Source organism: Drosophila suzukii, chromosome 3 (assembly GCF_043229965.1).
Source record: "Drosophila suzukii chromosome 3, CBGP_Dsuzu_IsoJpt1.0, whole genome shotgun sequence".
NCBI lineage: Eukaryota > Metazoa > Arthropoda > Insecta > Diptera > Drosophilidae > Drosophila > Drosophila suzukii.
The window spans coordinates 13,082,366-13,097,383 of NC_092082.1; the positions used below are offsets into that span (position 1 = coordinate 13,082,366).

At 38.6% G+C, this 15,018-nt stretch overlaps 1 protein-coding gene and 2 long non-coding RNA genes across 6 annotated transcripts in view; 2 read left to right on the forward strand and 1 right to left on the reverse strand.

The window, feature by feature from the left end:
* The window catches only part of RpL28 (ribosomal protein L28), a 384,986-nt gene that overhangs the window by 196,302 nt on the left and 173,666 nt on the right, over positions 1-15,018 (reverse strand). The window lies entirely within an intron of this gene.
* LOC108007144 (uncharacterized) lies at positions 883-1,513 on the forward strand. Its single transcript, XR_001767353.4, has 3 exons — positions 883-1,024; positions 1,083-1,250; positions 1,316-1,513. It is a non-coding gene; the product is annotated as an uncharacterized lncRNA (long non-coding RNA).
* LOC118877207 (uncharacterized) lies at positions 4,027-4,880 on the forward strand. Its single transcript, XR_011604436.1, has 3 exons — positions 4,027-4,121; positions 4,181-4,592; positions 4,655-4,880. It is a non-coding gene; the product is annotated as an uncharacterized lncRNA (long non-coding RNA).

The following is a 15,018-nucleotide window of genomic DNA, read 5'->3' on the forward strand; positions in this document are numbered from 1 at the left end:
AAATTAAATAGCTTAAACATCCATTAAGTTTCTATATTGAAGTTTTCAAACAAACCGAATTTAACGAAAAACTGGATATATTGTATATTATGACTGGTTATAAATATTTTAAAAACTTTTCAAAAACAAAAACAAATTTATTTATTTTTTAGATGGTAAATGGTTCTTGGTAAATGGTAAGTAAAGGGTTCTTAAATATTAAATATTTGCAATCCATAAAGTAAAACAGATGTTATAATAGATATATGAGGTATTTTATGCAGATGGATAAATGCTCTGTAATAGAACTACTTAAGGTGTGTTTACCCCTCCAACTGCCTGTCTCCCCCGCCCCTTGGCAATATTATTTACCACATCCACCTACCATAACTTATTTTTACATTGCCATTTCCGTTGTGGGCTTTCCTCTCATTCATTTTCTTTACCGTTGCTTTGTTGACAGCCTTTTTCTTTAATTCGCGCTAGTGTTCCTCCTCCCAATGGGTGGGTCTCCACTCCATTTCCCTTTTACCCCAATTTGGCTATGCATAATGCAGCCAGGGGGTTGGGGGAGGGGCGGTATATTGGGGGAATGGGGCGGCAAAGTTGCATATAACATGGCCATATAGCTCGTGTGGGGCCTTTGGCTTGGAGTGTCTGTTTCGGTTTTGAGTTTTGCGGCTAACCGCAGCACAGTCGCATAGCGCGTGTGTTATAATAATCTATGGCACTTTAGAGGTTTAACCGATGGCCGGATAGATACAGCTACAGATACAGATGGAAGTAGAGATAGAGATACAGTTCCAGATAGGCTGGCTTAGATGGATAGCGTGGCCAGATGCCCAGATAGTCGGATACCGGCTGGGAGCCGTGGTAAATGTGGCAGACACTCGGGCGGGCTGGCTCTAAACAGTATTATATATCTATGGCCATAAAGCCCACGAGAGCTGATTTCGACTGGCATATACACAGGGAAAAAAATGATCATATTTTGGTCCAGTCGATAGGTATCAATAAAACTACCATTTTAAGGAAATTAAACGAGGTAACAATCAGGATTAGGAATTTTCCTAGATAATACATTATCTCACATTTTTTAATAGTTCACATTTCCCTAACTAATTTGCGTCGCATAAATAAAAATGAAAAATTTTACGGAACTAATTTGTATGATCTATAAAAAGCAAGGACCAGAACCAGAAGAATACAATTTAAGAGGAAGTCTTCAGATCCTATCACTATGAGCTTGGCAAGCTTTATTAAAATTTGTGGTAAGACCTTGATAAGGAAAAATAAAAAACCTATTTTTTTAAATATTTACTGTTCGTCCTAGTAGCTATCGCTTTTATTGCGAGAAAACAACCACAATGCCCAGAATGCATGGTGACTGTTACTTCATATTAGAGTATTGGAATACTTTTTGTGCTGCATTTTCAAGCCACATATCTGTTCTCGAGTATAACTTATGCTTAAGTTGGGTATGATCTACACGTTTTGTAAGGCCTTGTAAACAATAAAAATTAAAAATATGTAGTATTCCAAAATGTGTGTTTACTCGGGGAGTTTTAGAACAACTATTTTTTTTTTTAGGCCAAGAAGTTTTTTTAATGGCTTCAAATTAAATAATTCCAAATAAAAACCTAATAATTAGTAAAGGTGTATTTAATTTCATGTTTTTTATATTATTAGTGAAAATATATTTTTCAAGTGTACTCACAAAATATAGCGAATAATGCGAATACAACTTTAATTTGAATTTGTAGGCTGCTTTGCCGTTTATTTCTAAGCAAACTCAAATGCGTGGGCGGCTCAAACGAAATTGCAAAAGATGCGTAGGCAGCGGCAGAGACGCCGGCAGAGGCGTCGGCAGAGGCAGCGACGGTCGACCGAGCGGCACAAATGCGACAACAACAACTAGAAAATGTGTATAAAGTGGATATAGTTCATCAAGCGGTTTGAAGTCGGCTTTTTACCTACGCATCTGACGATGCTCGAACAGCTCACATCTCATAGCGCTCAGATCCAAGTGTAAATCGGGTTCTCTAGGCCCCCTACATACTTCTCGTGCACTCAGAAAAAATATTAATGCCAATCAGGAAACAAAATTTGATGTGAGAATTTTTTTAGAATTTGGTAGTTTCCTTATAAAGGATAATCAATGAACTTGTTGATGCTAAAAATCATAGAAAAATTGCTCTTTTAAATATCTAAGTTAAAGAATGGCTCAATAAATTTTAAAAATAGAAATACATTAAAAAAATCATTTTCAATATAGAAAAACAACATACTGATATCTGAAGCTTAAGCCCATTTTATAAACCAATTATGAGAGAAATACTTTAAGTCACATAAAAATATTCTATTTAAATAAAAAAAGCACCACAATCCTTATTTTGGAATTAAAACATATACTAAGCTTTAAAAACATAGTCTTTTCAAAGTGTAGTTGTACTCATAGACATAGTTGTTGCTGCCGGCCTCCCGCTGTAAAAATGCTAATTTTCGTTGACATGCCATAGTTTGGCTAATGACGAAGGTTGTTTGTTAGCTTTGTCAGTTGACTTGACGCCGTTGCCAAAAAAGAAGAGTAAAAATAGAAGAGGAGACTTAAAACTGGTTACCATATGTGCGAGAGAGTAATACGGATAGCGATGGAGGAGTGGGGGGTATAAAATTTCTTTTGACGGAATTTCCATGAATTAATACCGCTGCCGGATTATGCCGCTCCTCAGGTGTCCGGCACTTGTGTGCCTTATCTATGGTTATATGCCGATATAAAGTCGGAGGCCCAAGCAGATCTCAAGCTGTGGCAAACAGGAATCTTTCAAAAAATTTGCCCCGCTAAACGATCTTTTCTTGATTGAGGATGAAATCCAATTCAGTAGCTTGAGCCGAGCAGTTGGTCTTTTGGTCAGATAACAAGGTTACCAAAGATCGGCCTGGGGATTCATTCATTAACCCAACATTAATTTGATTATTCGGTTTGGTAGTTATTCATCAAGCTAACAAATCTATAATAAATATATAAAATGAATAATTTACGAAGTGATGGTATAGCAGATGGCTACTAACATATTTTAGCCAGTGATCATTAAGTACAGTGTGGAGAAATGTTGGCAATAAGAAGTTAATGGATCTCCTTCTCAGTAGTTTCATTTCACTGACGTTTATTTGTTTTTAATAAATACTTATAAATACTTTTTATACCCGTTACTCGTAGAGTAAAAGGGTATACTAGATTCGTCGGAAAGTATGTAACAGGCAGAAGGAAGCGTTTCCGACCCCACAAAGTATATATATTCTTGATCAGGATCACTAGCCGAGTCGATCTAGCCATGTCCGTCTGTCCGTCTGTCCGTCTGTCCGTCTGTCCGTCTGTCCGGATGAACGCTGAGATCTCGGAAACTATGGGAGCTAGGCTATTGAGATTTGGCGTGCAGATTCCTGAGCTTCTTACGCAGCGCAAGTTTGTTTCAGCACAGTGCCACGCCCACTCTAACGCCCACAAACCGCCCAAAACTGTGGCTCCTACAGTTTTGATGCTAGAATAAAAATTTTAACTGAAATGTATTGTTCTCATCAATACCTATCGATTGACCCAAAAAAAAGTTTGCCACGCCCACTTTAACGCCCACAAACCGCGAAAACCTGTGACGCCCACAATTTTCATGCTAGATAAAAAATTTTAACTGAAATGTGTTGGTCTCGTCGATACCTATCGATTGGTCCAAAAAAAAATTTGCCACGCCCACTCTAACGCCCATAACGCTTAAATCTGTATACCGCCGGTAGGTGGCGCATTTTAATCTCGCTTTGCTGCTTGCATATCTCCATATAGCTGAGTAACGGGTATCTGATAGTCGAGGTACTCGACTATAGCGTTCTTCCTTGTTATTTTTAAATATGTTTATAATTTCAAGGACTTACAAATATAAATTTAATTAGAAAATTACTAAAGAAAACATTTAAATACGCAAATGACATTTAAAAAACTAATTTGCTTCGCATAATAATATTTGTAAGTGTTTCCGGCACTAATTGGCTTGATCTAAAAAGCGGTGACCGAACCAGAAAAATTCAATCTAAGAGCAACTCTTGAAATCCAATCATTATGAGCTTTGCAACCCTTATCAACATGTGCGGTAAGAACTTTGTAATATATGAAAATGTACTTAATAAAATGTTTCCTTCTTCTTCTTAGTGATTGTTTTAATTGCACTCTGTCAGCCACAAACACCTGTTTGTCCTAATCCTGGTAAAGAATAATCCCAATTTATTTCATAAATAGGTATAATCTTGTAAACCTTTTTAAATAAAAAGTATTGCCATCGAATGTTTGTTTATTGACTGTCGCTCCTAATACTTACATTTTATTAATACAAAAGTTCTTCATAATAAGTAAGAATGGGGTTTCGGAAAAGCGAATTAGCGTGACATTATTTTGAAATCACTTTTAAATAGCTCATTTGCGTCGCATAATTATATTTAAAAATGTTTCCGGAACTAATTTGTTCAATGTATAAAAAGCGGGGACGAAAACAGATGAAATCAATCTAAGAACAACTCTTGAAATCCAATCATTATGATCTTGGCAACCCTTATTAAACTGTGCGGTAAGACCTTTGTAATATATGAAAAACTTTCTTAATAAAACACTTACCTTTCGTCTTCTTAGTGATTGTTTTTCTTGCAGACCCGTGTCCACCTGAGATGGCAAGATGCCGCGATCCTGGTTTTCAAATTGGATATAAAGAGCCCCGCGCGTAACAAGCACGTGCTTGGTGTCGTTGGGCCACTTGTTTGTAGTGCTCGTAGTGAATCAACGTCCATCATTATAATTAATAGTTTACCCATCTGATAAGCTATTGTAAACTTTTCAAATAAAAAGTATTTTTAACGAATGTTTTTTTATTGACTGTCACTTCTTTTAGTTATATTTTTTAAGTACAAACAGTTTTCATAATAAGTAGAAATAAGATCTCGGAAGAAGCAATTAGTGTGTTAGCGGATCGATTCGGGTAAACCAAATACAGCATTTTCTGTTTAAAAGTAAGCTATCATCATTATGTTTCCTATGTCCACAGCATCTGTTTGTTTTAAAAATAGACATTATGCAGTGGGGAATAAAATATAAATACCTTTTAATTTTAAATATGTTCATATTTTAGTGACCTACAAATATAAATTTAATAAGCAAATTATTGTAGAAAACCTTTAATTATGCAACTGACATTTTACAGACGTGACATTTTCTTGAAATCACATTTATATAGCTAATTTGCGTCGCATAATCATATTTAAAAATGTTTCCGGCACTAATTTGTTCAATGTATAAAAAGCGGGGATGAAAACAGATGAATTCAATCTAAGAGCAACTTTTGAAATCCAATCATTATGATCTTGGCAACCCTTATTAAACTGTGCGGTAAGACCTTTGTAATATATGAAAAACTTTCTTAATAAAACACTTACCTTTCGTCTTCTTAGTGATTGTTTTTCTTGCAGAATTGTAACCATCTTCCTTGAAAACAATTCAAACCTTTTTTCTAAATTGGATATAATTAAAACTGTACCCGTCTGAAAAGCTTATGTAAACTTTTCAAATAAAAAGTATTTTCAACGAATGTTTGATTATGGATGTTACTTCCTTTTATTATATTTTTTAAATACAACATTTTTTTATAACAAGTAGAAATGGGATCTCGGAAGAGGCAATTAGTGTGTTAGCGTGTCGATTCATAAACCATATACAACATTTTTTGTATTAAAGTAAGCTACAAACATTGTGTATTCTACGCCCACAGCATCTGTGTGCTCTTGGCATTTGATCAATGTCAAGGCCTGATCACTTCATCAGACCATAACTACGGCGAATCTCGGATAGGTAACCCCTCTGCTTCCGCAATCAATCTTGACCAACAATAGCGGGGAAAACAATGAAAAAAAAAATTAAATAAATAAAAATAAAAAGAAGATGACAAAGTCAAAAAGAAATTGCCAAACAGAAAATTTTTTGTTGAATGAAATTCACGCAAGATCGGACTTTTGACCATTCAGAAGGGAATGGCGTACAAAATGAAGTGGAAAAGAGGGTCTTCTGCTGGCTGTCTTGTAGCAACAAAATAATTTATTGAAATTCAAATTTATTATCTTCCCCTCCGTCCCGCTGGAGACCATCCAAAATCGGGCTTGGCCAGGTCGAAAGAGATTTTTCGGTCCCGGGCAAAACCAATTCAGCTGGAATGCTGGCCCGAGCACAACACATTTTGGCCCAGAGCGTAAAACGAAACGAAACAATCAAGAATGAGTGTAGAAATTCCACAATGAGCCCACGCAGGGATGCCTTTCGGGGGGCTAAGATGGTATAGGGGGGCTATGATGGGGTATACGGTATATGGGAAGGGGGGGATTCCGGATCGGAGTAATCAACGTTTAGCCGAACGGATTAAGCCGAGAGCCGTCTTTGCTGGCATAAGCAAATATATGTAAAGATATATACTCAAAGCCCCTGCACTTCCACTATATATGGGAGCCAAGTGGGCGGGGTTGGGGTCTTGCGGGGATATCGTGGGGGTTTTTAAGAGGGGGAGGAGGGGCAAGGGGCTTTCTGAAGAGTGACCGACCGCAAACAGTTTGAAAGCCCCCGCTCTGAAAAACAGGCAGCCGCTGTAACGCGTGCTAAACAAGTTTCTCGATCGTTTCCAAGAGCGCGTCTTTGTCTTTTGTCTTGGCCAAATACCCTGTATATAAAGCGATCAGGAAGGTATATGGGTATTTAGTGTAAGAAATTCTTAACAGTTGGATTATAGGTTCTTTGTTCTAACAATCAGGCATATTTTGTGGCATACTTTTGGGACCTGAGTTGAAAATATTCTATTGTCTAAAATATTAATATTATTATTAATTCACCTTTTTATATAAGTATAATTCCGTTTTCTGTTGCTTACAAAAAAATAAGAAGGTAACTCATAAAAAATTTATTAATTTTTTCCAAAAAATGGAAAAGTATGAACAAAATGTGGCTTGCAATAAATCATTAGGGTCGTTAGAATACTCCTTATCCGTCAAAATTAAATTGGGGATCTTATTTTTGGGTACCATATGAAATTAAAATTAAAATCCTGGTTGGGTAAATTGTTTTTAATGATGATACTTAATACTTTCTGGGTTCGGTATTTGATCCCAAGAATCTTTATAAGGTATCTGTAAGTCTTGACCAGATCAGAGTTCTTTGCGAGCTGATCTTTTCTTACTTTTTTGGTTGTGGCACAAAAGGTTGAGAACCGGCAATGGAAACTGAGACTGAAACGCAGCTCTCTGGACTGGCTGCGATATAAAAGACATTGAGAAATCGTTTTCCTTTTCAGTGATGCTGCTGATGCTGCTGCCGTTGCTGAGGATGGGGATGAGGAGTGGCGGGGCTGCTGCTTCTTATGATAATAAATATTTATGCTTTTTCTGGGCTCTGTCAGTCGGGGAGACGGAGACCAATTCAAAGACGGACAGCGAAATAAAAATCCCATTTCCCGCTCCCATTGTGCTTTATTTACGGCCAAATAATTCAAATTAAGCCTGCGATCCGTGAGCGTGTATGGAGTATCTGGTATATATAGATATATGAATATATATATATATATATTTATAAAAGATGTATCCGCGAGTATCGGTATCTGCGGCTGGATATCTCAACACCAGAACAATGCCACCGCAAGGGGCCGCGTGCCAAAAAATTTTGATGAACTACACACATTATAAATGAGAACGAGGGACCCCCTTTGGATCCCTCTTATTCCCCGGATTTCTGCCTTTTCCTGGAACCTCAATTCTCTCCTTAGCAATTTGTTTGCACTTTTGTTTACACTTTTGGACAACTGAAAAAAGAAAAACGAAAACAAAATATATGACGGGGAGCGCGGAGCTTACAATGAAATGATTTAAACAATGTTTTGCCATTTTACGGTTTACACCTGTTTGAGTTCAAACTATAAATATCGAATGCCGTAAATATATCCTCATGGCCATGGTTTCCAATTTGAATTTATTTTCGACCCACTCGCCATTTTCCTCTCGACTTTTCCGCACACCTCGCGAACTGACCAACATTTCTAGTCGAATTTTCCCCCGAAAATTTTTACGCCACGATTTAATGAGCACTTCGGTTTAGTCGAAGGCAATTCGCGAAGGCAAAGGCGCCAGTTTTTCGCTAAATGTTATTTCAAATATTTTCCCAGCCACGTTTGGAAAATTTCTAATTGGATTGTGGATAGAGTGAAATGTTTAAATAAGTTCTAGCAAGTACAATGTATTTGGAAAGGATTGATAACAAAGAATGCTTGGCTGAAGAGTTATTTTCTAACTGAAATAACTAAATATGAAGTAAATAATAAATATACAAAATAATTCATCTGCTAAATAAATGGTTGATCTGTTTTTATTTTCCATATAAAGAACTGTAAAATTGAGTACTTTGTAATTCGAACTTTCTTTAATGTCAGATCGTGGCTTAAATTATAATACCTCGAATATAGATCTCAAATTTTTATTTGTCAAATTTATTTTTAGGTTATTAACTATTTGATAGCCCTGTTTACAATGATTTTCCCTATGGATATGGAAGTTTTTCCAAAAGAGATCTAACCAGCTCATTGGCCGGGCCAAACATGAATATATTCATTTCGCATAAATCTTGTTTTATATCTGGATGTGCTTCAATAAAAATCACACACATGGCATTGCATTTCCAATGAGCGGACAACGGAACCGCCGGACAAGCGGACGAGCGGACATACGGACAAATGGACATACGGACAGGGGGACGGACGAACGGACTAGTCCAACATGAACTAAACACATTGGATCTGATGGGGCTGGGGATGGGATGATGACTGTGGATGTGTGGATGTGTGGATATGGCGGTGGCCCCCAGTCAAAGTTGCATATTCAAACGGCGGACACAGGCCAGGCCATACATTTAGTATTTAGTATTTAGCATACGACAGCGGCAATAGCACGGCGGCAACAGCAACAGCAACAACACAGCAGCAACAGCACGGCAGCAACATCAACATGGGGCAGTGCGTTGTCGTCGCTTTGGTTTCCACTATATCTTGGTGCGGGTGCCGCGATTGATGATGATGGTACAGCCTACAGCCAGCACATCAGGGAGGAAGTGCTCTTCCGGTCTTGTAAATGAAAATATGTATTTTTCTGCCGCCGTCGCCGCCGCCGCATCGGTCGCTGTTGTTTTTCCACTGTTTTTTATTTTATTTAATTTTATTTTATGAATAGATTGCGTTACGCATACAGAAATAGGCAAGCGACGACGCCGAGTGCCTGTGAATGAGCCCAACAGCGGATGGGATGGAATGGTATGGTATAGTATGGTATGGTATGAGATTGGATGGGATATGGCTATATGGCATGGATCGCTGGATGAATGACTGACTGACTGGATGGATATGAGTGGATGTGCTGTGTGTGTGTGGCCCTCGCATGGATCGCTCATGCTTAATGCTCTTTGGGGGTTTTATGTTTATCCAAATAAGCAGCGGCATTGTATAAAGTAATAGCCCGGCGACTATGGCCCGATGTTGTGGGGTGCTAATAAATAAATCGCATTTGATGTGCATGTGCTTATGCGATAACTACTGTGCAAGGCAGCACTGCGGTTTTCACCTCCCCGGAGTCGCCTATTTGGCCATTAGGTGTAGCTCTATTCAAATATTAATGGCTTAAGTTGAGTAAGCCAGTAGCTTTTGATTAATGGTTATTTAAATTAATCCATGCAGCTACAGAGAAACGGCACCTAGAGATATTAATTGAGCTAATAACTTTGAATGGTACAGTGGAAAAGATAAGCCACCACTTAAATTATTATATTATAAATTTAAGAACAATATAAGTAACCTTTTTTAAGGAAGTTATATATTTACATAGCTTAGTATTATATTCCATCCTATTTAAATGGAATCTTCAAATGTCTTACATGATAAAAACATGACCTATAAACGAACAATGCCTTAAGATATCTTTAGGTTCCCCCTTTTGGATAATTGTGCCCTCACAATGAAATAAACTATTCTAGCTGAACCTCTCATCCCCATTTTCAGTTCAAGTATAGCCCATAGTGCACTCTTGGAGTTCCTCTTCAAAAATCCAAGCCCAGTAATTTGATATTCAGTGAACAACTGCGCCACAACAACAATAATAAACAACAACAACGCCTATTGTGAATGGGCTGCGTACAATTTTTATTCAACATTTACATTCCCATTTGCATTGATTGTGCATGACTCTATGTAATTTTAATCACAACACTCGCACTCGCACTCGCACTGTAAAAGGGATTTCCTGTTATGAATATTCCATCAACATAATTATTACATACGACTTGGAATTAACTTTGGACATGGGCTTTCAGAGAGTCGTCCGTATATGCAATCATTTCCGCTCGTCCGCTTCTTTTTTTTTTTTTTTGGTATTTTTATACGGCTTTACAGTTAACAGTTAATTAAGTTGATATTCATGGAGAGGAATGAAAATGGAAAAAATTCGGAGAAGTGAGTGTACCCAACGTTGACTTACAAATTGACCCCTTGACCATAAACCATCATACATAAAAAGAAAAAAAAATAAGAAGAAAACAGCGGCTGGGGGAGGTGTAATCTTCTCGTTCCCATTCAAAAGATCGTGAGTCAGATCAGTAAGGAATTTTTACTGTCGATTTGATTAATTAATTAAAGCGCAACCCTTTTCGAGTGTCGGCGCATTGGCACTTTTCAAAAACGATGTCATTAAATTTTTTTTACAAACTTCCGCGACCTTTGACGCCGAACTTGAGCGATGATTAAGCCAATCAGCTTGGCGAAAAAGAAAGGAAATGAAAATATGAGTCAGTCCCAAGGCATGATCATCGCCATGGGTTGGGGTCCCTAACAAGCAGGGCTCGTTTAATGACCTTAAAGGACGTACGAGGAAAAGTTCTGGCCAGATTTCTCTGGAAAACGCAAAACAGACGCAGACAGAAAAAAAACGCGAAAAACTCAAGAAACCCAAACAAAAACAGAGCTCAGCGCATAATAATAAGTGCAGCCACGCCTCCTTTTCTTGGGCTTTGAGGGGCTGCCAGGGGGCGGGGGATCAGGGATCGGGGCAACTATTAGCCATAATGTTTCTGGGGCCGTGAAGGCCTCTCGCAGGAGGCTGCGATTGCTGACGAGCCGCAGATTTGGAGTCACAATCTGCAGAGGAGAATTGGAAACGGAGCTACAACAGGCACTTGAAAAAGTGGGTTACTTATATTTAAAACCATTTTTAAGAATTTCATACCTTCTATATGTTTCCAAAAACATGAGTTAGAAACTCGATTTCGGTAAGCATGATCTATAAAAATAAAAAATATTTTTAAAGTCTTTAAAATTTTTAAAAAATTCAGATTACTAACATAGTTTTCAAAAAAGCTTTATAAAAATAAACATATAAAAAGTTGACCAATTTAACAAAGGTAGAAAAAGCATGTTTACTATTCCCATATAAGAGTAATATTTTCAAGCTGAGAACGATTTTTAATATTTGTTTAAGTAGTAAGACAAGTTTCAAAAATACTTTTTAAATTCTAGGAAAAGCATATCAGTACTAAGGATTACGGTTTCCTTAAATTAAAAATTGATATATTTAGAAAATGTACGAAGTAAGCTTATAAAATTTAGTAATACTTTTAGTATCTTAACTATAAAAAATCTTTGATTTTTTTATCCAATCTTGTTATTTTATTTTTTTTGCAATAGATGCTTGAATTTTTTCTGAGTGCACGATCGTGTTGTGGATGGAGGCTGCGGATGGATGGCGGAGCGGAAGGAGAACTTTAGCCAGCATGCGGCTACTGTGCAGCACCACTCAGTGAGTTGGGATCTGGGTTCTGGGATTTGGGAGGCGGCCGGAGGGGGTCTTGGGGCTGCTTGGGATCTGGGGAGGGGGTCCAGGGGACAAACAATCGGCGGACCAGTTTGCCACGCTGCAGTTAAGCCGCACGCACTAAAACCGAGCCAAAGACCAAGACGACGGACCTCGAGGAGAAGGCTTTTGTATTTGGTTTATTTGTCTGGTTTTTTGTGTACAGGTTTTCTTTTATTCATTATTTTTTTACCAGCGTCATCGTCCACACAAACTCACACACACACTGGCGCACTCGAACCTGTAGCTTGGCTACCGTGCTACGCTTTATGTGGCCTACACTGGGCGAAAACCCGCAGCGGGTTTTCCTTTGTCCGCCTGGCTGTTGCGCACGCGCTCTCAAAAGCCAGGCAGCCCCGAAATTCGTTTGAATTATTTTCGAATCAAAATCGTATAATAAAGAAATCCGACGGCGTATCTGTATGCGCGAAAAAAAAAATAAATAAGAAAAGCTTTGAGTGCTTTGGGGCATTTATTATGGAGCTGTCCCAGTCGAATCGCTGCCTCTGTCGATTTATTATTTTTCTTTTTTTTTATCTCCGAAAATAAACAAAACTTCAGGGCACATTCAACGCCGGCTGTGTCCCGGTTTTTGGCTGCTACCGTTTGCAAAATACTCTTGAAGGCGGTATTAGTATAATAATATTTAAATGTTTAGATAGAACTAGTTTTAAGGTAGTTGATATTATAAAATACATTATTTCCAGAAGATTTAAAACCACATTTATGGATTTTAAATATATAAACCTTAGACTTTTATATATTTCAGATAAATTATCCCTTAAAGGTAAACTCTATAAGACTTCTTCTTAAGGAAGCTAAAAGGAAGGCAACAATTCGGTGCTGACGTTTTTTCGATTTTCGTTGGGTTATTTATTTTTTATATGCTGCATTTTCAAACGCGCCTCGTTAGCGAGATCTCGCGCCGGCCACGGGCCAAAGTCTCAACTGGGTCTGGTCTCTGGTCTCCGGTCTTTGGGACTGGGATTGGGATTGGGATTCGGAATGGGATTGGGTCTGGGCCGGGTCTCTCGATGGGTGCGCAGCCACATGCATATTTGATATCTTATTAACACCCCACAGCTGAAAAGGTGAAGCGCACCACTGCGAACAGAACCCAAACACAAAATAAAGAAAAACATGTCGATGTCATCTCGGGGTGTCATACTTGGAATAGTTGGAAGGTGATGGGTTTCGCTGGGTTTTCGAGTAGGTAGAGTTGGCAGAGAGAAGACACTTGAGAGCGGTTCGGAAATGTGTCACTGCGATATTATAAACTATTTTTAACTGATAATATTGTATTTGTTATAATCTTTGGTTTTCTTTTATTATATTTCACTTATTACCATTCTTAATTATTATTATTATTACTATTTCAGCATCATTACAATGAGATAGTGAGATCTATCAACTAATCCTCAACTTTCACCGGTAGAATTCGAGCATAATCCGCTTGGTCAACCAACATTACCATCGACTCATTGCCAGCATCTTCATTTCCCTCATTGAAACCCAGCATTAAAATACAATGTTTTTAACGTTATTTATTTATGTGGACTTTTGTGGACGTTTTCCTTAAATTTTTCTGTACACAACCGCGGGGCCAGAGCGTAAAAAAGCGAGCCAAACAACAAGAACAACCAAAACAAACCGTATCTCTGCGGCAGTCGCTAACAATTTGTGCAAACATCGGGGAACATTTCAGTATTCAGTATTTCAGTATTCCAGGGGCGGAGCAGGCGGTTTTGTGGACTGATGAGGACGGATCTCCAGGCCAGGGGAAATGGAAATGCCAACAGAAACCGCATACCGTCTACAATTATTTGTCCAGAGATTACTTTGCTTAAATACGATTTATATGTGTAGGCATGTGTGTGTGTGTGGATGTGGATATGCTGGGCCATAGGCATATCATTTATGCTAGATGTGAAGTACCTCATGGATGGAGAATATTCCCCATCATGTGTTTGGCATGACCTTGTGAAGGATGTGACCAAGAATGCGAGCCACGACCAAAAACGAGAAAAAATAAAGCCGAAGAAACCGGGCAGAAGAAACCTCACGTCAGCCAAATAAAGCAAACACAACTGGAGACTCAGTCAAGAAAGTGGAGGATGGAGTTTGGAGTATGGAGTGTGGAGTGTAGAGAATGGAGTGGGTTTCCAGAGGGGAAGACTGCAGAGAAGCTCTTAAGAATGGGCGAAACAGCATTAAAAAAGAAAGCCAGCGAAACGGCTTAAAAGCCAACTCAAGAGTCTCGGCAGCTCGAGAGCGCCGTTTCCGCTCAAAAACGCCAAGTCTTCGTCTTCGGCCTTATAATAATGATCATGGCCATGATCATGATCATCTTCTACACAAGACGGGCAGCCGCATAAACTGCCAACGCCATTTAAGTCATAATTTAAGCCACATTCCAGACGCGATCCTTCAGAGATTGCATTGCGTGCCCGTTCTCGTGAAAGAAACCGAAAGATACATTCATAAATTCGCATCGAGGATCGCTTTTGGTTGGCGTGTTCATGGCGTATTTCTTATGGACGCTATGCTTCCTTCGACTTTTCAATTTGCCCCTACACTAGGCAACAAATTAATGATTTTTGTTAATTGTTTTTGAGCTGTATCCCCATATCCCTTGCCTTTTTGTCGATAGCCCCTTTTTATAGTATATTGCCGGATGGCTAGCTGTCGCCGCATATTATTTGGCGCATTAACAAGTCTCGAATTTCGCCTGGCGTTGAGTTATGAGCAACTGCCCTAGTCCCACTCCATTCCACTCCAACCCCCCCCCCTCTGGCTTTTCTCTCTTTCTCTGGCGGAGTTCTCCAGACATCTCGTCATTCCCACGCATCTGGGCACGTACGAGAATCTCAAGTGGAGTAGGAGTAGCCGGAGATGGAGATGCAGCTGGAGGAGGAGGACGTCGAACAGCAACAGAGACAGGAAAACTGGGCACTAAAAGAAATATTTTTAAGATTTAAGACAGTCTCTAAAAGTATTCTACTAGTAGTGCCAGGAAAGGAAGTTGTTAATTCTAATTTTCGAACAGACGGTCTCGAAAACTTTATAAAGTAGAGGATAGCGATCTAA